Source organism: Acomys minous (assembly GCF_964271855.1).
Source record: "Acomys minous genome assembly, chromosome: 2".
NCBI classification, from domain to species: domain Eukaryota; kingdom Metazoa; phylum Chordata; class Mammalia; order Rodentia; family Muridae; genus Acomys; species Acomys minous.
Genome location: NC_140484.1, coordinates 29,932,184 through 29,956,785, shown reverse-complemented (window position 1 = coordinate 29,956,785; position 24,602 = coordinate 29,932,184). Strand labels below are relative to the sequence as shown.

Sequence of the window (24,602 nt, the reverse complement as noted above, 5' to 3'; positions counted from 1 at the left end):
CCCATGACCTCCACTGCCTCTCCTTCTATGGGGACTATGAGGAGTCAACAAACCCATAAGCCTAGAAGCCCACCTATGACGACCTTCTGCAATTGACACAGCTGAAACTGTAATGGATCATTGATGATGGCAGTTTGCTCAGAGCATAGTCCTGTACATATCGCATGACTGTCAACTAATGTACTGTGAGGTTACCAACAGTCAACAAGGCCAGCTGTGGTGACCTCTTATGATCAGGCACAGTTGTACTGGTGACAATGGTGGCAGTTTGGCTTGAAGATCAGTTCTGCATCAGAGAAACCCATCCTTAAGGAGACAGTGATGCAAACAACTAAAAAAGCAGAGAGAGGATAACTGTTCTACATAGTCACATTGGGAAGAGAGACAAAGAGATCCAACGACCCAGGCTCCCATTCTCAAGGCAGCCACGTTAAGTAACTCTTCAAACCCCCCACCCACACCCCACCCACACCCCCGCCAGCCTTTGGCTTTGTACTATACTTGCTTAATTGGTTTATTGAAGAAGGGGTGGCTCAGCCTGGTTTATTGAGTCCACGAGGTCTTTGGCTCTGACTTTTAATAAACCTGACAACAAATTTGGTGACCGTGAAGAGACAAAGGTCATTTTTAGATGTCTGCCATGGGCAGCACGCTGACCTCAGAGGGAGAAGAGGGCTCACCTAGACAAGAGTTCACACTGTCATTTAGGAGAAATACTTTGGGAACTCAAAGGAATAGTCTTTGTTACAACTGGTCGAAATACATAAGAAGAACTCACTATTCCATGAATGTAACATTAGCAAGTGAGATGAGCAGAGCTGCTTTCATTTGGACGCAGAGTCCTCCTTGGATCTGTGAAGATAAAGTGCCATAAACTATTCAACTGACTTTTCAGATGACTTTAAAAACAGATTTTTTTTTCCCTGTTTACATGCCTGTGTGTGAGTATATGTGCATAGGAGTGGATGTATGTGCTGAGCCTGAGGTGTGGAGTCTTCCTTAACCTGCTGCTCTACCTGAATCTTTCTGACAGTCTCTCAATCCGTCCTAGAGATGACTCTGACTACCTTGCTGGCCATCTCGCCCCAGGGATTCGCTTTTGGAGGCTAGAACTACAAGCCAGCCTTCACATCCACCTGGCATTTATGTGCGTCCACAGATCTGAACTACGGTCCCCTTGCTTGTTTGTCAATCGATTTACCTGCTAAGCCTGGAACTGAAAACAAAGTGCAAGAAGGGAATGAGTAAAAAGAAAGAAAAAGGCAGGAAATAGAAGGCAGGCAGGCAGGCAGGAAGCAAAAACATACACTCAGTCATTTGAACTAACTTTCAAACTAATGTTTTTACTACAAGTGTCAAATACAAAAGTGTGTAAGTTAAAGCAAACAGGAAGATGGTTTTCCTGGTTCCTCTATTTGTTTCTATCACCACATCCCTTATGTCTAAAGTGTTCTTCTGAAACAAAGACATTTCAGGGTCTGTGAGTAGACTTTCCAACTTTTCTCCCATTTCCTGTGTCCACACCAGGCAGCACAGATCCCATCTCGACTCAAATATGAATGTCAGCATTAGCCAGAGATATCACCTTGGATCAACTGTTTAACCTTGCTGACCCTTGACTCTGCTTCTTTGCAGTAAGAATATTATTGGGGGTTTGATGCAAATTAAATGAAGTATGTATAAAGCCCCAAACAGATAGATAAGCAAAAACTAAGTCAGCCATGAAGGTATTTAGTGTGGAGATAAGGTCAGCCAGAAGACAAAATAAGCCAGAAAACATTCCTTGAGAGAAAGAAAGAAGGTGTAGACAGAACAAGAAAACCCCATCACTTTCTATTAGGGATGCTGTGTGAGTTCAGAAGGTCACTCAGGATGTTGATGTTTGCAGTCTGTAACTCACACTGTGTCAATGGATGCGCTGTTTGAGCTCATTGCAAGGCTAGTTATGGCAATGACCTTGTCCCTCCACTTCAGACCAAAGCATGTTTGTCTAGAGTGTCCTCCCACAGCCCTTGTCAGGGATGGGCTGGCCACACAACCCTGTTTAAGGAGAACAAGAGAACAATAAAACAGCCCAGGGTAAGAATACCTTGGCTTAAAAACAAACAAAAGGACAAAATCCTTTGAGTTAAAACACCTTGTTACCTTGACTAGGCAGATGATTTCAAGACATTTTCTCAAAACCAATGCTCAGCTATAGCTTATGCCACAACGACAGAAAACTGCTTGAGTTACTAGTGACTAATTGAAAGTTTTATGCAGGAAAAGACTTTCTTCCCAGGACTCTCTTTATCCATCAGAGGCTCTGGCTAACTGTTTTGTTACAAAGGCACCCCAAATCTGTTGCTTACTGTTTTCTTGTTTTACTGCTTCCTGCTATACCATTGATTCAAAACAGCCACCATGAAAACATGACACAGGAGATGGCAAGAAATCTTCACCAGATTCAAGAGCTCAAAGTTCATAACAACTCTGTTCACATTCAAATGAGACTTGACCTCCTCTTACGGGATCCTCTCCAAAGTTCCACGTGAAATCAACTATCTGGTCCAACATGTATGCAGAAACTTGGTGTGTTAGCTGTCCCCGCCCCCTTTTAGCTGCTATGATAAATTACCTGACAAAGGCACCTTGCAGGAGGAGAGGCTCATCTGGGCTCACAATATAAGGGGTTCAGTCCACTCTGACAGTGTGGACTGTAGAGAGCTGGGACTTCTCACGTCCCCGTGGCAGAACAGGAGCTGAGAATGACACCTGGAGCAGGGCTGGGACATAAGCCTCAAGGCCAACTTGTAGTCACTCACTCCCACTAGTGTCCATTCCTGAGTCCTCAGAGGTCCACAGCTCCCCAAAACAGCACCGCCATTGTTGGTTAGCCAGTGTTCGAACACAGGAGCCAGTGGGGGCATTTCACATTCAAACCGTAATGAAGACAGCTTCAAGGGAAAAGCGGTTCCTAGGCAATGTGTCTAAGATGACTCGCCAAGCTCCAGGCCACCAGCCAAGGGGGAAAAGATGGCCCTGCACTCACCAAGGAAGACTGGATCCATTTATCCTAAAGCAGGAGCTCTCAACCTGTAGAGGACACTGTGATCTACTATTCTGCATCAGATATTCACATTACAATTCATACTTAGTCACAAAATTACAGTTATAAAGTAGCAATGAAATAATTGTGGGGTTCACCACAACATAAGGAGGTGTATTAAAGGGCTGCAGCGTTCGCAAGGTTGAGAACCACTGTCCTAGAGGAATATGAAATGACTCCAGTGGAGCAAGAGAAAAGAGACCCAAACAGCTGAGAGGACCTTCAGGGCCAGCTAGTTTTGCCGTTCTTGTTTTTGTTTGTTCGTTCATCCATTCGCTTCTGCCTGGGAACAACTTTCATATCTTTGAGTGACATAATTTCTGCATTGGTTTGAAAAACTTCCTCTCTCAGTGAAGAGGCTGCCTCCCAAGGCTGAGCTGTTTAGTTCTCTTCCCTAGGACTTTGAATCTTTCAAAATCTAAAGATGAAAGACTGGTTATAACGACTTCCTTTGACCAGCGGCACTTTGCAGTTTCAATGCCGCCCCTTCCTGGTTCCCAGTCCTGCTGCCTCTGAAACCGATTTCCACAGATTTCCTGTATTAGTGTGAGTCATCTGGTGTCCTGCCAATAAGTCCCCTTTCTCCTGAAGTCAGGAGAGAACTCCAAGCCACTTATCCTTGGAACACTGAATTGCCACACAGTTTAGACAAAAAGGTGTTTGTAAAACCAAGTGGATGACAGGAGTCTATGCTATGGCCCTACTTCCTGGTTGGGGGGGGGGGGGCAGGGTGCCGAAGGATCTGCCTACTGATGTCCTAGGCTTCCTTGCAGTTGTAGATAGATATTCGTCAAGGGTTAGTATTGGAGAAAGACTAGAAGAATGAAAGAAGAGAGAGGTTGTGGGTAGAATTGGGGGTGGAGAGGACCATGGGGTCCCGGGGGTTTTACAGCTTCAGAGGATTCAGACTTTGAGCTTCCGGGAAGATAGTAACCCCACTGTTTAATGGCAGCAGCGGCTACAGAAAGGCAGCGCTGTGTAGAAACCCGGCTCCTTTATCTGTTTACACTGTTATCTTGAGCAAAGAAAATTAGCCGAGCCTCAGTGTCCCTCATAGGGATATAATGTAGATGAAATGACATAAAGTTGTGTACATAATAACACATGAAAAGTGTATGGCGTTCAGTAAGCACTTTAGGCATTTCAGTTTCCTGTATTGCCCGCACTTGGCACTTGCCAGAGCATGATTTGAATTTATGAACATAGATCCCTAAGATTTCATCTCAGTAAATCTTATCCTAAGAACTAAGATGCAATAAAAAAAAATGACAACAACATCAAAAGCTAGGTCACAACAGAGATGGATTCTATGAGAAAGACAAATATAAAGGAAATCAAGTAGTGCATTTGGCAGGGAATGTCCAGTGAAATTTCTAGAAAGCCTAGTTCTCAGAAGAGAAATGTTATGCCAAAACAAAATCCTCCCTTTGGGAAAACCTAATTCAAATGTAAGTGAGGAGTCCTCCTTAGAAAAATTATGGCCCTGTGTAAGCAGGGAAAAATACATACATTTTTGGAAGAAAGAAGTTGGCCGTAGCTCTTATTATAGATATTTTTATAACTGAGCTATTTTATCCATTTCTACAGAAATTTCATATTTCTTAATATATTTTATGAGTTGTAGCCGATGTTAGGAGAGAAAACATATCCTATCACAGGATCTCCTGCAAGCTTTCAGAGCACAGACACCAGAGAGAAGCATTTGGAGGCAAAAGGGAATAAACAGAAATGACTGAAAGACCTGGATAATGCCTTTGCACAAAAGGATGCTGCTCTTAGGTACCAGCTCACACAGTACCAGTTAGGGGCGATGCTTTCAGGACCCTCGCCTCTGGCCATCTACGTTTAGATGAGAAAACAAGGATCTGTTCCTAAGTTACATGTGACTCTGCAAGGTCACCTGCACTTGGCAGGTTGATCTTGAAAAGCACTATCTCTTGGCTGCTGTGGGCTGGCTTCTTGCCTCTAAGAGGAGTATGAGCCTGCTGTGCCTCTGGTTAGTGAGGACGCCTCCATGCCCCCAACACATACGAGAATACACCAACCTCTGACTGCATCCACTTATTTTCAATGTAGTCATCAATACAAAGGTACTTGATCTCACATCTTTTCTTCAATATATTTCACCATAACTTGAGTTGTCTTAACTACAAATGATCAAAAAGGCCCCACTTTCGACAAATGTGCATAAAACTAAGAATGTCTGCTATTCTCTTTGGCTTAGCAAAGGATAGGGTTTGGCCTGGAAAGTCAAAATCTCTCTCCTCCCAATCTCAGATAGGATCTTGCTATGTAGCTCAAACTGTCCTTGCAGTGACAATCCTGTTGCCTCCGCCATTGGAATGGCAGTTGTAAACATTCGTGTATATCTTGTTTGTTTGGTTGGTTTGGTTTTTATGGATATATGCTTTTATTTTTCTCCCCTGTATACTTAGGAATGCAGTTCCTGTTATCTATGGGAAGCATTTTAAATCTTTTGATGGACTTCCAGACTGATTTCCACAGTGGCCGCATCATTTATATTTCCATCAGCAGCCAAAATGGTGGATCTTTGTAAACTGTTGGTGGGAGTATAAATCAGTATATCCATTATCGAAAACAGAATGGGGGGGAGTTCCTCAAAGAAGTTTGAAATGGAGCCAGTGTGGTTCTCCTCTTCCCTGGGGTGCTATTGGCCACCAGCCCACCAAGGTAAGAAATGGGTCATATGGAAGGCCATAAGCGAGACGGAGAACGAACACTGTGGGACCCACCTCAGGAGATAGTTCAACTTTAATCAGGGAGAACAAAGGCCCTTGGGGAGTGGGTGGGTGGGTGGGTAGCTTCCAGGATAGGCGTTCATAAGTGGTTGGAGCCAGGTGCTTTAAGGATGCTTGTTTTGCATTTGGCAGCACGCTCCTATCACATGAACGGGGGCACAGTACCTAATTATCCTATAGGTGCTGGGAGGGGAGAGCTAGCAGGGAGCTGTGTCAAGAGCCATATATCAAATGTGGTTAGGGGCATCTATGTCTAAAGACACTCTCCAGATGGAGTCAGGCAGAGAGCCGGAGGCCCTGCTGGGGAGAGGGAGTCCTGCACTTAATGCCGAACTCAGAGCAGCTATCCAGACTGGGAGAACTGCAACCTCAAGGAGCAGGGTTATTCCAACACTAGTCATGGTGGCACACGCCTGTAACCCCAGCACTCGGGAGGCAGAGGCAGCAGGATTATGGCAAGTTCAAGATTAGCACATTCTAGGCCAGTGAGGGTTACACAATGAGAGTCTGTATGAAAACAAAAGTTTTAGTAGAAGCTGGAGACCTGAGGTGGGGACCACATCTTACTCTGGGTTAGACCAGAGGCAAGTGGGAAGTTCCACATCTGCAGCATCAGTGGAACCTGGGGGACCGAAGGTGGAACCGTATCTGACCTGGAGGGAAGGCTCACGTTCTGCAACTTCTTCAGTGGAGTCTTTGGGCTCAGGGTGGGGACCATATCTGACTCTGGGTAAGGCCCACATGTACACGCTGAGTTCCACAACCAGCAAAAGCTGCAGATACATGAAGGAGGCATGGATTGACACAGGACAAGACCTGACCCTCAGAGGAAGGCGTGGGATGGAGCCCCTGACCCTAAATAGCAGGACCGCAGAGGCAAATGTTACCTCAACCCTACTACAACTCAGTTCTCTCCTGAATATCACAGATGCCACCACTGAGAAATGAGGCTTGTATTTAAAAAGTAAAAGTAAAAAATTCAAAAGAAATAAACCTCAATGAGCAAACTAACTCCAGATGTTCAGGAAAGAAAAGAAAAGAAAAAAAATAATAGGAAAACCAAGAGAACATGTCTTCCTCAGAGATTTCTAATCCCACAGAAATGGCTCCTATGAAAATGACTTAGAAAAACTCCCAGGAAAAGAATGTAAGCGATTGTAACTGTGTTGAAGAAACTTAAAGAAGACATGAATGCACTTGAAGAGAACAAAACCTGAAGGAATGAAATAAAGAAGTCAACACAAGACATGAAAATTGAATTCAGTAAAGAAATAGAACAGCTGAAGAAACACAAAACTGAAATGACGCTGGGAATAAAACAAACAAACAAACTCAGTGAGCCAAAAGAAAAGCTCAGTGAATAGCCTGAGCAAGAGAATCGAACATGTGGAAAATGGAATATCCAGGCTGGAAGACAATAAAGGAATTAGATCATACAATAAGAACATCAGTGTATATCTACCTCTAGCTCTTATATATATATATATATATATATATATATATATATATATATATATATATATATATATATATATATATATCCGTGTGTGTGTGTGTGTGTGTGTGTGTGTGTGTGAGAGAGAGAGAGAGAGAGAGAGAGAGAGAGAGAGAGAGAGAGAGAGAGAGAGAGAGATAGCATAGGAAAAATAGGAAAATGCTGAGACAGCAAAAAATACCAAATCTTCAAATTCTGGGTATAGAAGAAGGAGAACAATAGCACAGGAAAGCAGAGGCATAGGAAATTTTTTCAATAAAATCATAGAAGAATATGTCTCCAAAGCTAGAGAAAGAGCTGTACAGCCAGGTACAAGAAAGGCTGAGAACACCAAGTAGACAGGACCAGAAAATAAACCCTCAATGATGTAGTACATTTAAAATACTAAAAACACAGACCAAAAAGAGAAAAACATTAGAGCTGTGAAATAACAGGATCCAGTCACCTTCAAAGGTAGTCCTGTCAGAAAAATACCTGGTTATTCAACCGAAAAAGGAAAGGGGCTGGGGAGAGGACGTTGTAAGCCAGAGAGCCTGGGAAGGTGGATTCCATGATCTGAAAGAGTGCACCTGCCAGCCCAGACACAGCTGCCACACCCAGAAAAAACTATCTGTTAAAACTGCAATAAAAACAGAACTTGCCATGGCGAAAACTGACTAAAGGGATTTATGATCACTGACGCAGCTCTACAGAGGACACAGGAAGAAATGTACCTCAGTTCAAGGAGAAGGATGAACACACTGAAGATTCCAGAGGAATGAGTAAACAGTACCAACTTGGCAACGACAAGTAAAACACAAAACAATAGACAAGGAGAAATAATCAAAATTGGCAGAAATAATCAACATAATCCTATTTCAAAATTAATGAAATAGAAACAAAAAAAAATACAAAGAGTGAATGAAACAAAGAAACAGCTCTTGGAAAAGATAAAGAAGATTGACAGCTCTCGGCCAGAGTAACCAAAATCCGGACAGAGAAGACCCAAGTTAATAAAATAATAGTTGAAACTGGAAACATCACAGCACACACCAATAAAATCCAGAAAATCATGATGGCATACCTTAAAAAACTGTACTTGACTAACAGGAAACCTTAAGAAAAGGTGAATTTATAGATGTTTATGACATTATTAAAATTAAACCAGGATGAAATAAATCTCTAATCAGCAATGAGATAGAAGCAGTAATAAAAGTATCTTAACTTAAAACATGCCAGAGTAGCCAGGTTCACCACAGAATTCTACCAGGAATTCAAACAACTACAAACACTACTGAAATTGCTCTATGTGCCAGCTATAATAAGCTGTCAGGTACCAGGGTAGCTGGTCCCCAGTTGGTGGCACTTTGAGGAAACTTAAGATGCGTAGTGCTGTTTGGAGGAAGTGTGCTGTTGGAGGTGGATTTTGAGAGTTTAAAGACTAAACCACTTCTAGGCACTCCACACTTCCTATTTGTGGTTCAAGGCGTGAGTCGTCAGATCCCTGCTCCAGCTGCGACACCTCTCAACGTGACGGACTCTGAACCCTTCTGGAACTGTAAGCCTAAATCAGCTCTTTCTTCTGTAAATTGCCTTGGTCACTTTTTTTTTAATCACATCAATATAAGAGTAATTAATACATTCCATAAAATAAAAAAGCAAAGAAAAACTTGTAAATTTCTTTATAAGGTGAGTATTATATTAAAACCATGTGAAAATATCACAGAAAACAAGAAAACTATAAACGAATCTACCTGACAAACAGTTAAATCCTCAATAAAATGCTCACAAATTGAAGTCAACATCACTTTTAAAAAAGATCACTTATTATGACTGAATTGGCTTTATTCCAGCAAGCCAAGATTGGCTCAACATATATAAATCAATAAAGGTAATTCATCACATCAATGGAATAAAAGACAGAAATTGCATGGTCATCGTAATACACACATACACATAGAGACCCTTGGACAAAAGTGAATATTTCTTCATGATAAAAATCATAAAGAGGATAAGGATGAAGAAAGTATGCATCAATATAATAAAACCTGTATATGACAAACCTGTAGCCAATATCATGCTAAGGGGAGAAAAACTCAAAGCATTCCCAGTAAGACCAGGAACAGGACAAGAGTGTCCACTCTTCTGAGTTTTATTCAGTATTGTGCATGAAGTCTTAGAGCAATAAGAAAATAGGAGAAGTTAAATATCTCCATTTTCCTGATTACATTATTCTATGCATAAGAGACCCTAAAGACTCCATCCAAACCCTTTAGATCTGGTAAAGACCTTTCAGCAAAGTGGTAAGACACAAAATCAACACACACAAAAATCAGTAGCCTCCCTATGTATCAATGACAAATAGACTGTAGGGAAACAATGCCTACACACACACACACACACACACACACACACACACACACACACACACAGGAAATAAGGCTTATTAAGGAGTAAAAGGCCTCTACAATGAAAAAGTTAAGACACTGAAGAAAGAAAGGAAGACACGAGTAGATGAAAAGATAGCACATGTTCATGGACTGGGAGAATTAATATTCTAAAAATGTCCACTCTACCAAAAGAAATCTATAGAGTCACAGAAGTCCCACTCAAAATTCTTCATAGATATAGGAAAAAATTTAAATTATGCAGAGACACAAAAGAACAAGAATAGTCAAAGCAACCATGAACCAACGGAACGCTACAGGAGGAATGGCCATACCTAATTTCAAACTATACCTCAAAGACATGGTAATAAAAACAGACCAATAATGGCACAAAAATAGAATAAGAAAACTGTGGCCCATACATTCACTGGCATACCACATGGCTGTAAAGAAAAGTTAAGTCAAGCCAGGCATGGTGGTGCATGCCTTTAATCCCAGAGGCAGAGGCAGACTGGTTGCTGTGAGTTCGAGGCCAGCCTGGTCTACAGCAAGTCCAGGACAGCCAAGACAACATAGAGAAAACCTGTCTCGAAAAACCAAAAAAAGAAAAAAGAGCAAAAGAAAAAAGGAAAGAAAAATTAAGTCATGAAATATGCAGATAAATAAGTGGATATTGAAAGAAAATATGCTAAATAAGGTAAGGCATACCCGGAGAGATAAATTCTGCGTGTCCCCCCTCATATGAGGATCCTAGGTTCAAATCTTTTGTTTTGTGTGTTTAAGTTGGAGCACAAGTGGAAGGCAGAGAACTAGAAAGGGGTCTTTTGGTATGGGGGGACACACATGTGAAGGAGGGGGAATAGTAGGTTATAGGTAAAACAAAAGTACATATGTGGAATGCTAAAAGCAGAAAGGCTTTGCAGGGAGGGGTCTAGGGGTGCGGAGGAAACCAGGCAGTGGAAGAGAGGCTAACCCAAAGGATCGGCTATGTGAAAACTCATAGAAGCCTGCTATCTCACAACCCAATCAAAAAACAATAATCAGAGCCAGCCAAAATTACAGGATAACCACATACCCAGGCTCATATGGACAGCAATAACTAGTCTTAGTGGAGTGGTGTGTGTGTGTGTGTGTGTGTGTGTGTGTGTGTGTGTGTGTGTGTGTGTGTGTAGAGTAGAGTAGAGATGGGGGATAAAATGGCAATATTTAATGGCCATTTTAATAAAATATGCATGAAACTCTCAAGAATAAAGTTTGTTTTTCCAGAAATCAATAGGGAAAGACAGTGGTCCTATTGTTCATCTGAGACAAACTCATTGCAGAGCAGAAGAATGCTCCTCTGTGTTGAGGGCAGGGATGACACGTACGTTCCATTAGCAGCTGTCCGAGGTTAGGAGCAGTGTGCAATTCCAGGAGCGGAAGGGCCTCATTGAAACAATTATGCTAAAAAAAAAAATGACAAGAAGGCTCAGTGAATTCAGAGCTTGCCAAAAGGCTGCCAGTGTCCACAGTATCTTCAGCATCTCACTCGCACATGGGACCACCTAGCGTGCAATTTGTTTCCTTCTGTCTCCTCTCTTATGCTGCAATGTGAGCACTGCGCTTCGGCTATGATGGATTTGCTTTGGCTACAGAGCTATAAAAGGATAGTCCCTTTGGACACTCAATTCAATTCACTCAGAGCTAACATGCTAAGCAGATGCAGATGATTAACTAACTAACACAGGATGCAAGTAGATATCTTTCTTTTTATGTCCCATTTGTAATGTGATGGCAAGTCAACCTCTGCTGTTCTGAGACTCACACACAGTCTTTTCAATGTAAAGGTTTTCTGAACACAGAGTTTTGTTTTTTTTTGTTTTTTGTTTTTTTTTACTAGTAATGGAATATTTGGTAGCTAGACTGCACTATATTTTCAGGTTCAGAAGTTCTTTGGAAAGGTCTTTGGTGTTCACGACCTAGTGAGCTACAGTACCATGACAGATGCAGTGACAAGGCAAAATGGTTTAAGGGATATTGTTCTGGTGAGAGGGCAAAGGAGTAAAGAATGACGATTGGTATTTAAGGCATGATCCAGTATTGCCAATACCGCGCTCCATGGAAGAAAAGATCTGTGATAGAAGAAATGCTACGACACATTCTAGCAACTTGGATACTGTCTTGCTATTGTTTGAACGTCACTTAAAATGATATATTAAAAACATCACATAACCCCACTATTATGTACAATTTTGTTCGTAAATATTACATTTCTCACTTCAGACTCTTGAATAGAGTCACGAGGAGCATTGGAATATTTCTTAGAACAACAGAATCCTAGGATCACAATGTTCTTCCTTAGTGCTATGAAGACATTAGAGTAGACAAAAAAAAAAAAGGGGGGGGGGAAATTCAGAGCATAAGCAATCTGTTTTACATGGCATGTGTTATTTTAAAGGATAATGTAGGCTATGTGCTTAGGCAGTGATAATAAATCTAAATTCCTGGCGAAGAAGAAGAAGAAGGAGGAGGAGGAGGAGGAGGAGGAGGAGGAGGAGGAGGAGGAGAGAAGAAGAAGAAGAAGAAGAAGAAGAAGAAGAAGAAGAAGAAGAAGAATTATTCCCCATGCCCCAACAATCCTGCTAGCAGGCACACAAAGAGGAACTGGTCATTGCAACATAATACCTAACAAATGGGTGGGACTTAAGTGCCAGTCAATGATAAATGAATAAAGAAATGTGGCTTACTAAGCTGAAGAGATGGCTTAGTGGGTACAAACATGTGCTCCTCTTGCAGAGGGCCTGGGTTCAGTTCCCAGCACCCAGGTGGTGGCATGTATCTGTAATTCCAGTTCCAGAGAATCGGATGTCCTCTTCTGACATCCACAGACATCAGGTACACATGTGGTGCCCACAACATGCATACAGGCCAAACACACTAAATAAAATACAACATAACTCTTTTTGAGACAGTTTCTCTGTGTAGCCCTGGCTATTCTGGAACTCGCTCTGTAGGCCAGGCTAGCCTTGAACTCAAGAGATCTGTCTGCCTCTGCCTCCCATGTGCTAGGATTAAAGGTGTGTGACACCACTGCCTCTGATTTTTTAAGTTTTTATTATTTTTTTTTTTGTAATGGGGGCATTGCTGTCAGTTTGTATGGCGCAGCTTATGTCTTGGCAGCAGCCTGGGTTGTTTGGGGATTTCCATGGGACCCCTTGGCCAGCAGCTCAGTTGGATGTAACCCAGTCTCCTTACTGGAAGCTTCGTCTGGTAACAAGAAATGGCCAGTTGGAACTCTGTCTCCCTCATTATGTGGATAATTCACTAGGATCACCTTCATGTATTTTAGGAAGTTTCCACTGCGCTAGGTTTCCATACCAAGTCTCAAATATCCTTCAGTTCTAGCGGCCTCAGATCACATTCCCTTCCTCAACTCCCTTCGCCCCTCCCCCTCCCTTCCTCCATAAAGGAAACTGACCCTATATGCATTCATGTAGAAAAGCATTTAAATGTTAAGAACATCCTGAGTGTGCTCATTTTAAGGCTGTAGCTCAAGAAACAAAGATCTCTGGGTTGTGCCGTGGTTGGGTTCCTATTGCTACAATAAACTCCATGACCAAAATTAACTTGGGGGAGGAAATGGTTTATTTCAGCTTAAAATTGTAGTCTGTCAACTGTAAGGAAGTCAGGGCAGGAACCCAAGGCAGGAAGCTGGAGGCAGGAACTGAAACAGAGACCATGGAGGAGTGCTGCTTTACTGACTCAGACTTTATGACCGCCTTAGCTTATTTTTATAGTTGTCATCGTTGTTGTTGTTGTTTTTGTTGTTTAAAAATACATTTCAGAACCACCCACCCAGGGTTATTCTGAACCCACAGTGGGCTGGACCCTCCAACAGCAATCATTAATCAAGAAATCACCCAGGTCCTTTTCTTCTTCCTCCCGCTTTTCCACAAGGCTCCCTACGCATCACCCAATGTTTGGCAAGGAGCCTCAGCATCTGTTTCGAGGTGTTGCTTCTGTCTGCAAGCATAGTGAATATCATTAATAGTATCAAGGGCTGGTTCTCTGCCATGGGGTGGGTCTTGGGTTGGGCCAGGCATTGGTTGGACCTTCCCTCAATCTCTGCTCTATCTTTATCCCTGCACATCTTGTAGGCAGGGTGATAGGAGCTTCTCCGGAAGACCAACAAAGCCAACTAACCAGGGCCAAGAATGGCTTGCTGAGACCAAAACACAAACCAAAGACCTTGCTTGGACTGAACCAAGGCCTCTTAACAAAGACGCATCTCAGGCTTCGTAAGGGTCCCCTGGTAAGGGGAGCAGGGCAGGAGTCTCTCTGACATGGACTCTCTTGCCAGCTTTTTGATCACCTCCCCCTGGCAGGACTGCCTTGCCAGACCACAGGGGAAGGGGACATACTTAGTTCTGATGTGACTAGATGAGCTGGGGTGCATGGGAACAGGGGTGCTCCCCTTTTCTGAGAATAGGGGAGGCAGAGGGAATAGAGGGAGGGAGGGTTGGACTAGGAGATGAGGTGGGATGTGGCTATGACCAGGATGTAAAAATAAATAATAAATAAATCCACACCCCCGGCCCAGGCACTTTCTCATTGAGGTTTCAAGATGACCCTTCTTAGGTCAAGTTGACAAAAACTAACCAGCACAGCATGGAGCACATGCAGTCAGGGACAGCTTTAGGCATGCTCAGGCTTTGGTTTTGATGAGTCGTTGGCTTTTGTACCCTCTCTGCTCTAGTATAGTGAATCAGGCTAAACACATAGAAGAGAAGGGATCTGCCTAAGAGCAGGGTCTCACTGCATGACCTCAGATGAATTTCCAAAGAGGAAAATCTAGGAATATACGCTCTACAAAGAAAAACTTTACACACAGATTGAAAGTACTCAGATTAAAAAAACAAAAAACAAAAAAACAAAACAAACAAACAAACAAACAAAAACCTCTCTTGCAATCACTAAGACTCAGAAGGCTGGATGTCACACTCATGGAGAGAAATGATGTCACACCCTTGGAGAGACGTGACTGATGACCAGTATCTTTAGGAAGTCCTTAGGCTGTGGCTGAGTGGCTTCTGTGTGCTTCTCTATGGCCTGAGCCTTTTGACTCTGCTCTGGGTCCATAGAGCTGCTCTTGTGGAAAGTCTCGGGCAACGTGACAGGGCTTAGTAAGCTTTCACTGTGTAACGAGGTGGTCACAGGAAGTGCTTATTCCTGTCTCTTGAACAAGGGGTCAGGGGAAATGACACATCTGTGGTTATCTGGCTCAGCCATGGGTGTGAGACACTGGGGGTCTGTAAACACATCCATCTTTCTGAGGGATTCCAGCTGAAGTCACTCAGGGAACAGATCCAATGAAAGATCCTTTCTTTGCTGGCCTCCCTCTTACCCGGTCTCTGTTCTAGACTATAAATCCATTCCTGGAACAATGCTTCCTCGGTGCAGCCTCTACTACCAGCTCATGATTCTCAAAAGAAATGAAACTACAGCAAAACTTTCTTCAAATGAGTGTGGTGGGGACTCCTGGCCTTTAGCCACGTAAGATAATAAGCTTGTGTTCTTTTTAGGCACTGGGTTTGTGATAAGTCAGTATCACAGATAAGACAGCAATAGACAAGCATTGCTTTCCAGTTTTAGGTGGATGAAACTGTGAGTCTTGGGAGACAAATCCTTGAGGTTATTGGATCAAAAAGAAAACATGACTCTTTCAAGTAATCAAGAGCCCCACAAGGAGACCATCAAGGGCGGTGTATCTGGACCCAGGGGGCCTACACAAACTGTTATACCAACCAAGGGCAAAGCATACAGAGAACCTAGATCCCCTGTTCAGATCTAGCCAATAGACAGTGCATTCTCCACGGTTGTGGGGAGAGCAGGGGACTGCCTCTGACATGAACTCTGGTGCCCCTGATTTGACCACTTCACCTTGGAGGGGAGGCCTGGATGGGCACACAGAGAAAGGGGATACAGGCTATCCTCATGAGACCTGATAGGCTGTGGATATATGGTGAGGGAGGTGAACAGGGTGAAAGAGGGAGAGAGGGAGGCTAGGAATGCAAAGATACAAGTGAGGGGATAACACTCAGGATGTAATCAGAATAAATCATAATAAATTTTTAAAATAGCACAGCACTGATAATACTATTTATTGAATTATTGAAAATGAGTAAATTGGAGCTGTAGAGATGGCTCAGCAGTTAAGAATTATTTGCTGCTTTTATAGAGGACCCAGGTTCAGTTCTCAGCACCCACAAGGTGGTTCCCACCCATCTATGCCTCTTCTGACCTCCACAGGCTCCTGCATATACATGCACTCACATGCACACACATGTACATAAAGTGTACTTTTAAGTAAGAAAAAAATGAGAAAATGTGCGTGCTCTATAAAACATTAGTTACACTGTGGTTGGACTCACTGGTGATCCAACAATGGAGCCCGTACAGGAAATAAAGTGAATGTGATTATGAAGCAAAGAAGTTGGAAATGCCTCTGCAGAAAGGCATGGGGTGGGCAAACAACCAAATTGGACAAGAGAGTCAATGTCCTGCTGTGAGGGTAAAGTTGCCCAAAGCCTCTTTGCACTACAGGAGCAGGAGGGAAGGACACACTGGCTGCTCAGAAGCTGTGCCTGCAGCCCGAGTACAGATCCTTTTCTTCAAGACATCCTCAGCCCAGCAAAACTCCAAGGACACACACTTTTGGTGTCATTTCACCTATATCCTCTCTCTTGGCCTGTCATGTACACGTGCAACAACACTCTGGGAAATGAAATGCTGAAGGCTACCTCTCGCAGAACTTTCCTTAGCTGTGGGACGTGGTAGGACGTCCTGATAGCTTGCCAGTTGTTGCGTTTCTTCTGCAGACCTCTAGTGTGTGGAAGCCTCCCTAGATGAGAGGGCTGGAAGCTTTGACTACAGGGACTCTACATACACAGGTTGGCATACGCGAAAGTTTTGGTTCATATTTTATCTTGGGGTCTACCATGGTGGCACACGTCTTTAACCCCAGCAGGGAGGCAAAGGCAGGTGGATCTCTGTGAGTTCCAGGGCAGACACTATCTCAGAAAAAAAAATTATCTTAGAAAATGTTTGTGAGCTGGGCATGATGGGACATGCTTGTAATCCCAGCACTCAAGGGAGCAGAGACAAATGGATCTCTGTGAGTTTGAGGCCAGCCTGGTCTACAAAGCGAGTCCAGGACAGCCAAGGCTACACAGAGAAGCCCTTTCTCAAAAAAGGAAGAAAAAGAAGGAGGGGAAAGAAGAAGGAGGAAGAAGGAGGAAGAGGAGGAAGAAGAGGAGAGGAGGAGAAAAGAAGAAGAAGAAGAAGAAGAAGAAGAAGAAGAAGAAGAAGAAGAAGAAGAAGAAGAAGAAGAAGAAGAAATAGTGGTGGTGCTGGTAATGGTGGTAGTAGTTGGTGGTCCTGGGAAAGGTCTGAGAACTGCTAAGCTTCTTATCACAGCAAAAGGTGAACCAGCAAAGAGGTTGGAAATGATATCAAGCGTTAGCTTGAAGACCTCCCAAGGCGGTCTGATGGTCTGGGTGTTTTTCCCACCCACTAACCCATGATTCGGTAGGTCAAAGCCTGCCTGGTGCCTGTTTAGTGAGGGCACCCCTCCCAGAAGCCATCTCCATTCTTTATGTGACTCTCACTGCTCCTTAGTGAGCAAACCTGACAAGATTTCACTAACTGTTTTCCTAAGAATTATAGCAAGGGCACTAAAATTTTATTTTTAGAATTGAGTCATGGGACATGTAACTTACTCTTCCTACAACTTGGAGAGGGTAGCTCCATCTGTCTCTCCACTTCTCTCAACCCAACCACATCTCCCCCCAGAACTGAAGGGATTGTCACCTGGCATTCCTGTTCCTTTCTTAAGACACACCGCCCTCCACCATGCAGCTCCGGTTCCTCCTGAGTTCATCCGCTCTGGCAAGCTGCCATCTGAGGCTCTGCCTGGCTGTCACTAGGGATCTGCTCCTGGTGCTGCTTTGTGGCTGACAGAAAGAAGCATTGTCTGTCTGAAAGGACCAGGATGTCAGCTCTCCTTTAACTCCAGATCACTCTCTTTGCAATGAAGTTTCTGTGCAAGAAGGAAAACACTGCTTATCCCTAGAAATGTCCTTTTTTTCTTCAAGCTGGCATGTTTGATCTATGTGGGAACCACAGACTTTTGCTGTATTAAAACAAAAAGATTTATTTATTACATATACAGTGTTTTGCCTACACGTATGCCTGCACACCAGAAGAGGGCACCAGATCTCTTCATAGAAGGTTATGAGCCACCGTGTGGTTGCTGGGAACTGAACTCAGGACCTCTGGAAGAGCAGACAGTGCTCTTAACTGCTGAGCCATCTTTCCAGCCTGATTTTTATTGTCTTGATGGTGACTTTACATCATATGAAATAATCACCTTGCTTTAGTTATCCTAAAGGATTTTTTTTCTTCTTTCCTGGTGTGGAGTCTTCAAACCACTAGTGTTTTCTTCCTTTTCTGCTGCTGCTGCTGCTGCTATTATTATTATTATTACTATTATTATTATTATTATTAGTAGTAGTAGTAGTAGTAGTAGCAGCAGCAGCAGCAGCAGCAGTAGCAGTAGCAGTAGCAGTTGCGGTACTAGCTTACTTGCTCTGAGGTCAGAGCAGGGAGCTAGGTGAGCTATGTTGGGGTACACAGAGCTCCAAGAGACTTTATTTGTAGAGAAGCTGCACACACAATAGGAAATGACTTTATTATATAAGAACTTGGAAGGAAAAAAATGTAACATCTTAATGAAGGTTGCAAAATAAGCCAGTGGCAAAAGGGAAATAGAAAAGCCAGAAGATTGTCAGTAAGAACAGCTGGAAGTAAAACTTTGGAGTTCAACTTACAAGTTTGGAGTTCCTGAGCCAAAATTTGAAGGATGAGGGCAGGGAAAGAACAGGAACATGGAGCTGGGAGGAGAGCTGGATCTGAGGTAATTCTGGCATGCGTCTGAAGAAGGAGTGGGGGCAAGAGACATAACACCCATCACTGATAGTTAACATGTGTAATCAAGGCAGAGGAGAAGAGCAGGTGTGGGGGCCTCGTAGTTCCCGCCCTGGAAATTAAGGCACGAAGATCACAAATTAGAGGCCAGCCTGGGCTACATAGCAAGACCTCCTCCCTCACCAACACCACCCCCCACAAAGAACACACACACACAGAAAATCAACACAGAAAGAAAAGGCAGAAGGGGAGGAAGAGATCAGCGAATCGTATCTAGTAACAGATAACAGTAATGTAGACAAGAATGTTTCAAAAAGAAGTGAGAAAAATTGGCCCTGATCCTGCCTCCCGCGGCGCCCTTCTAAGACCATTTGGTTCTTTGCCAGATTCTGGGTAATAAAAAGAGCCTGAGTGAGAGGCTCGCTGCACAGAGGAGAAACTGCAGCTGTTGAAGGAAGAAATCAGGACAAGATCCCCAAGGTAAGACTGAGACCAAACCCTGGGAAATGTTTAGTCAGATTTCACATGGAAAAGTCTTAGGAAGTATGGCCGGCCACCTCCCTCCTTATTTCTGAGGAATAAATGACCAGGATGACTTGTTATCATTGATAATAGACATGAAGTAGATGAAAAAATGTTGCTACTAATTCATAATGGCACTTGTTTCCTTTTTGGATGATTTTTTAAAATTATTAATAAATTCTGATTAGACCGCGCTAGCCTTTAAGTGCCCCACTACCATGAAACTTTACAAAGCAAGATGATAATTGGACTTCCTTCTGTGTACTTAGCAAGTTTGTGCAAGTGGCTCTCAGTCACAGGAAGATGACAGGAAAGGTGTGAATAGAGCATTGTGTGTGTGTGTGGGGGGGGGATTAAGGAGCTGACTATTTAAATCCTCTATTCTCACTTTGTCCGTGACACTCATCACTGAAGAGACTTTCTTCTCGGGGCTGCGTCCCCTTTAGTCTCCTGGCATTTTTTTCCTCCTTACAATCGTCTCTACTTCACCTCTCTGTAAATCAGTGCTTCTCAACCTTCCTGATGCTGTGACCCGTTAATACCGGATCCTCGTGTTTTGGTGACCCCCGGCCATAAAATTATTTTGTTGCTACTTCATAACTGTAATTTTGCTACTGTTATGAATTGTAATATAAATATCTGATATGCATCCCCCGAAGGGGTCTCGACCCACTGAGTGACAGCTACTGCTCTAAAGGCATGTATGGGCTTCAGATTGTTGTAGTAAAGAACACAGCATGACCTGCCCCTATACTGTGGTCACACAGGAGCCAGAGACTGCATGTGGCTGCACTGGCTTTCCATCTGCGTCTGCTTCTTCAAATCACCCTTGCCTGTCATCGTGGTCCAGCGCTGGCCCTAACATCCTGGACAACCGCTTTTTCATGCTAGTCTTTCAAATACTGATGTTCCCAGTTAGAGGCCCTGAACCTTGTCACACAGTGAGAGAGCTTCCTTAAACAGTTAAACATGCCATGCAGCTTGCACTATTGTTCTCCTGGCTCAAATTTCACATTTTCTCCATTCTTCTCTGAGAGGGAGGTTCTGGGATCTCCCATGTAACTGTGAGTAGAATCTTCTGGTTTCCTCGGCAATCAAATTGCTATTTCTTTGGATCAGTGTTAACTTATAGGATATACTTCACATTTACAGAGAAAATTCTTCCACAGTGAACTTTAACTTTTGTGTACTGGTTGAGATGGGGCTGGAAGTAGGTTTTCTTAGAAGGGGAACCAGTGAGGACTGCTACTCCCAGGGTCTGCCAGGGGTTACAGGAAAAGAGCTCTGTGGCCATGTTCTGGGAAAGGGAGTATCAATTGTCAAGCTCTGCTCCATCCAGAAATGAAATCATTGAAAGGAAATGCTACAGAGAGGCAATGCTTCAAGGAGATAACTTTGTCACCGGCAATATTTATACTGGGGAAGTCTGATAATATGGTTTTTGCTTCGCTTTTACAACATGAGTGTGACCTTGCCAAAATCAATGCATCTTTTATGCAACAGTTGGCACTTTTGCAAACACTATTGAGTCCAAGGTTGGGCAACAGAATTTCCCTGTTATGCATCAGGCTGCAGAAGGGACAGGTAGACTCTAAAAGATCAAGTATGAACTCCCCAAACAGTGGAAAGGAACCATAATTCTGTAGAACAATGGAACAATGCAAAGAGATGGCTGGTTCAGAGACTTGGGGATTACGGTGGAGCCCTTTGTCTCAACCTTTCCTCACTACTTCTCTCTGGAGCCGATGTCTGGCTGCGGAAGGAACTTTCTGTTCGTTTTGTGGTGCTGTGACTCAAATGTAAGGCTTTGGACATACTAGATATCAAACACCCACCACTGAATTATCTCTCCAGCTTACAACAGGTACTTCTAAGGGAACAGCTCTTACAGAGCAGGCAGATCTCAGCGTGAGAGGAGACCAAAGGGTGTGTGAAGTTTGGCGCACTTTCTCCTTGCTGCAGACTCCTGGCACATACTGCTTTTGCCACTGATTGGTTACACCCTTGAGGGTTTTGTTGTTGTTGTTGTTGTTGTTGTTGTTGTTTAGGGGAAACGTGATGTAGTGCAATGGGGAAAAAAATCTCACAGTTTCTGTTGGCAGCTTCAAGCCCACTATCCGGCTATCACTTATTAGCTGTGTGAATCTGGACCCCACTCAACATGCACAAGCCAGGCTTTGCCCCCTTCTGGTGTGAAATGTGAAACAAAACAAAACTATCAATGACCACTAAGACCAGACTCAAGAGAAGTCCTGTGACTGTCCCACAGGCCGGAACCGGCCATCACAGAGTACGGTCAGGTCCATCTCTGACCATCTACTGAATGTGAGAGGCTCACCTTGCATTAGCCTGCTCTTGCAAAACCTTTGTGGCACAAATGTTTGTGAAACCAAGTAAGTGAGATTTGGAAAGATTGTACCTACCCCAGATGGCAAAGTTGGTAAATTTCAGGCCGGAGATTAAAATCCAAGGCTGTTTCATTGAGAAAACAACAACAAAAAAGACAAAGAAGTAAGCAAAACTTGAAACCAACTCCATTAGTGTCTTTAAGCCTCTCTGGGAAGGAACACTTTTAATTCAAAATTCCCATCATTTTCACATGTAAAATACTAGTGTGAACAATAAAGTCTCCCACCTATCCGGGCAGGGCTGAGTCCACTGCCACCTGAGGGGAAGGTGCTCAGCTGCCCCTACCTCAACTGTTTCCTTTGCTATTCCTGTTGCTATGACAAGCACACCACACAAACTTGGCTAGGAGCTTTACAGTTTATACCTAACTAATTTTCCCTTTGAACACCTCATAAATCAAAAGATTTTTTTTTAAATTCCTTAGCAGTTTGAGGGCATCTGAGAATGCACTAAAAAATGTCATCGGAGGAATGTTTAGCTCGTTAATTCCCGTGAAGTCCTAATAGAGACTCGGCATTTCACGGAGGAGTTTTACAGAGCTGCATAGCTGTGTGTGGCTATCCGCCTCAGTCTCTTTTAGCTTGCTGTCTTGTTAATTACCGATATTTTAAAAATGATATTCTTTTGTTCATGTGTGTTTGTGTGTGTGTGTGTGTGTGTGTGTGTGTGTGTGTGTGTGTGTGTGTGTGTGTCTGCATAGGCCACAGCATAACTCTGTATAGTCTTTTTTTTCTCCTTCCACCTTCATGTGGGTTCTTGGGATTGAACTCAGGTCCTTGGACTTGATAGTAAGTGCTTTTAACCACCTGATTTCTCTTGACAGCTCCCCTCCCCCACCCCTTCCCTTTTTAAAGAAAGTTTGGAGGTTTCAAGACAAGGAAGGTTTCATGCTGTATCCTAGGCTAGCTTTGAACTCCTCAGGCTGGCCTTGAACTCATGACAATCCTCCAGCCTTTGCCTCTCAAGTATTACAGGCATGAGCCACCACTCATGACTTTCCCCCCCCCCCCAATAAGGGGATGGTAAGTTTTTCACCACTTGTTCTCTCTTGAAGTCTATCACAACCAAACAGGAACTTCCTCAAATCCGCATGTGTTAGTTCAAGATCTCTACTCCCTGCAGTTGTCTGTTCTGTTTTCTTCTGTGCATACACTGTATATGACTTGCCCATGTTCACACCAGTCATGTCCCTATAGTTCCCTGTTCTGTTATCTTCTGTGCATACACTGTATATGACTTGCCCATGTTCACACCAGTCACGTCCCTGTAGTTGTCTGTTCTGTTATCTTCTGTGCATACACTGTATATGACTTGCCCATGTTCACACCAGTCACGTCCCTGTAGTTGTATGTTCTGTTATCTTCTGTGCATACACTGTATATGACTTGCCCATGTTCACACCAGTCACGTTCAAAAATACTTTGTAGCCAGGCATGGCGGTGCACACCTGTCATCGAAGCCCTGGGGAGACAGAGGCAGGCAGATCGCCGTGAGCTCTTCCCCACGGCTACAAAACAAGCTTCAGGCCAGCCAGGGCTCCACGAGAGCCTGCTTGTCTCAAAACAAATGCAAAATCACACTTCATCCGATCTCTGTATATCTTCTTCATATTGGCAAATTGAAGGGCCAATATATAGCGCTAAGATTTCATGAACCCTAATTCTTTCAAATATTTTTTTGAAAGTTTCGGTCACAGAAACTGGTACCAACATTGATTCTGACTTACTGGCAATGCTCAGCTTCCTGGTTTGACTTCCTTAACAAAAATTCCATATTATCTGAATGGATATGTAGATCATTTTTATTAAAGAAGGCATATTTTTCTTCACTGACCTAAGAGTGTATTTCGTAAATATACTCATAACTCCTACATTATGTAGTAGACATTTAATATAATAAACTGTGTGCTCTTTTTGTTTTATTCTTCTTTCATATACTACATCTCAAGTTTTCCCTCCATCCCTTACCCACGGGACCCCCCCATGCCTCCACTCGCCCCCAGACCTACCTCCTCCTCACAGAAGACCAGGCCTCCCAGGGACATCAACCAAACACTGCATTAAAAGCTATAATAAGACCAGGCACATACCATCACATCAAGACTGGACAAGGCAACCCAGTACGGAGAAAAGGGTCCCACAAGTAGGCAAAATAGTCAGGGACATCCCATGCTCCCACTGTTAGGATTCCCACAACAGCACCAAGTTACTGGCCCATAACATATACTCAGAAGACATAGGTGGGACCCCTACAGGCTCCCTGATCTGTGTAAGGTAAACTGGGCCCTCTTAACTGCAAAGCATAGAAACAATTTAACTGCTTTAAGACTGCCACACCTAGGATGGGACAGCAGGCTTGTGATCTGGACATGTGACTATTATCTCCTTCATTGTATCAAGTGGAAGGTGTCTCCTCGTCTCCTCGGTATCAGACCCATGAGACAGGCTCAGACACAGGAAGCTTAAACTGGAGCCATTAGTATCCTGATACGACAGGAGGATGTCTTCTGGCTGTGACTCTGAGAGGCGGCGTACCTAACAGCCTTCTCCCTTCAGTAGCTATCATGTCAAAGCCCGGCTACTAGGTTAGAAAGACTAAGCCTGCTGTGGGTATCATTGAAAGTGACAGAGGCAGGGATCCAGCCGGCGGCCGCAGCGGCATGTGAAGTCTGTCACATCACACAGTGCGGGTGCATCTTCAGACCTCTGAGTAGTATTCCTGTTAATGTGTGGTGCATAAACGTTAGGTTGTGGAACGATACATATTCCAAGGTGTGGACTGATGCTTTGGTTCAGCTAGCTCTGTGACTGGGATCTCTCATTATCTGTGTGTGGAAAGTAACTTGTCTCATCGTCCGCTAATGTTACTCAGCGCCCACCCTGTTCGCTAGTCTTACCTCTGAGAAGATCAGTGTTCGATGGTCTTTTTAACTTAACGTTTTTACTCCAGCCCAACTTCTAGTAACCAAGGCTGAGCCCACTAAGAATCCTCTGAAAAAA

At 43.5% G+C, this 24,602-nt stretch overlaps 1 protein-coding gene and 1 long non-coding RNA gene across 2 annotated transcripts in view; one reads left to right on the top strand and one right to left on the bottom strand.

Moving 5' to 3' along the window:
• LOC311590584 overlaps window positions 1-11,322 on the bottom strand; it is a 51,805-nt gene extending 40,483 nt beyond the window's left edge. The window contains exon 1 of the long non-coding RNA XR_014776919.1: window positions 11,076-11,322. This is a non-coding gene — a long non-coding RNA (uncharacterized lncRNA). The remainder of the gene's footprint in view (window positions 1-11,075) is intronic.
• A 7,706-nt stretch (window positions 11,323-19,028) lies between these two features.
• Window positions 19,029-24,602, top strand: part of IL33 (interleukin 33) — a 33,301-nt gene continuing 27,727 nt past the window's right edge. The window contains exon 1 of the mRNA XM_084769694.1: window positions 19,029-19,152. The gene's annotated coding sequence lies outside the window, so the exon portion shown is untranslated. The remainder of the gene's footprint in view (window positions 19,153-24,602) is intronic.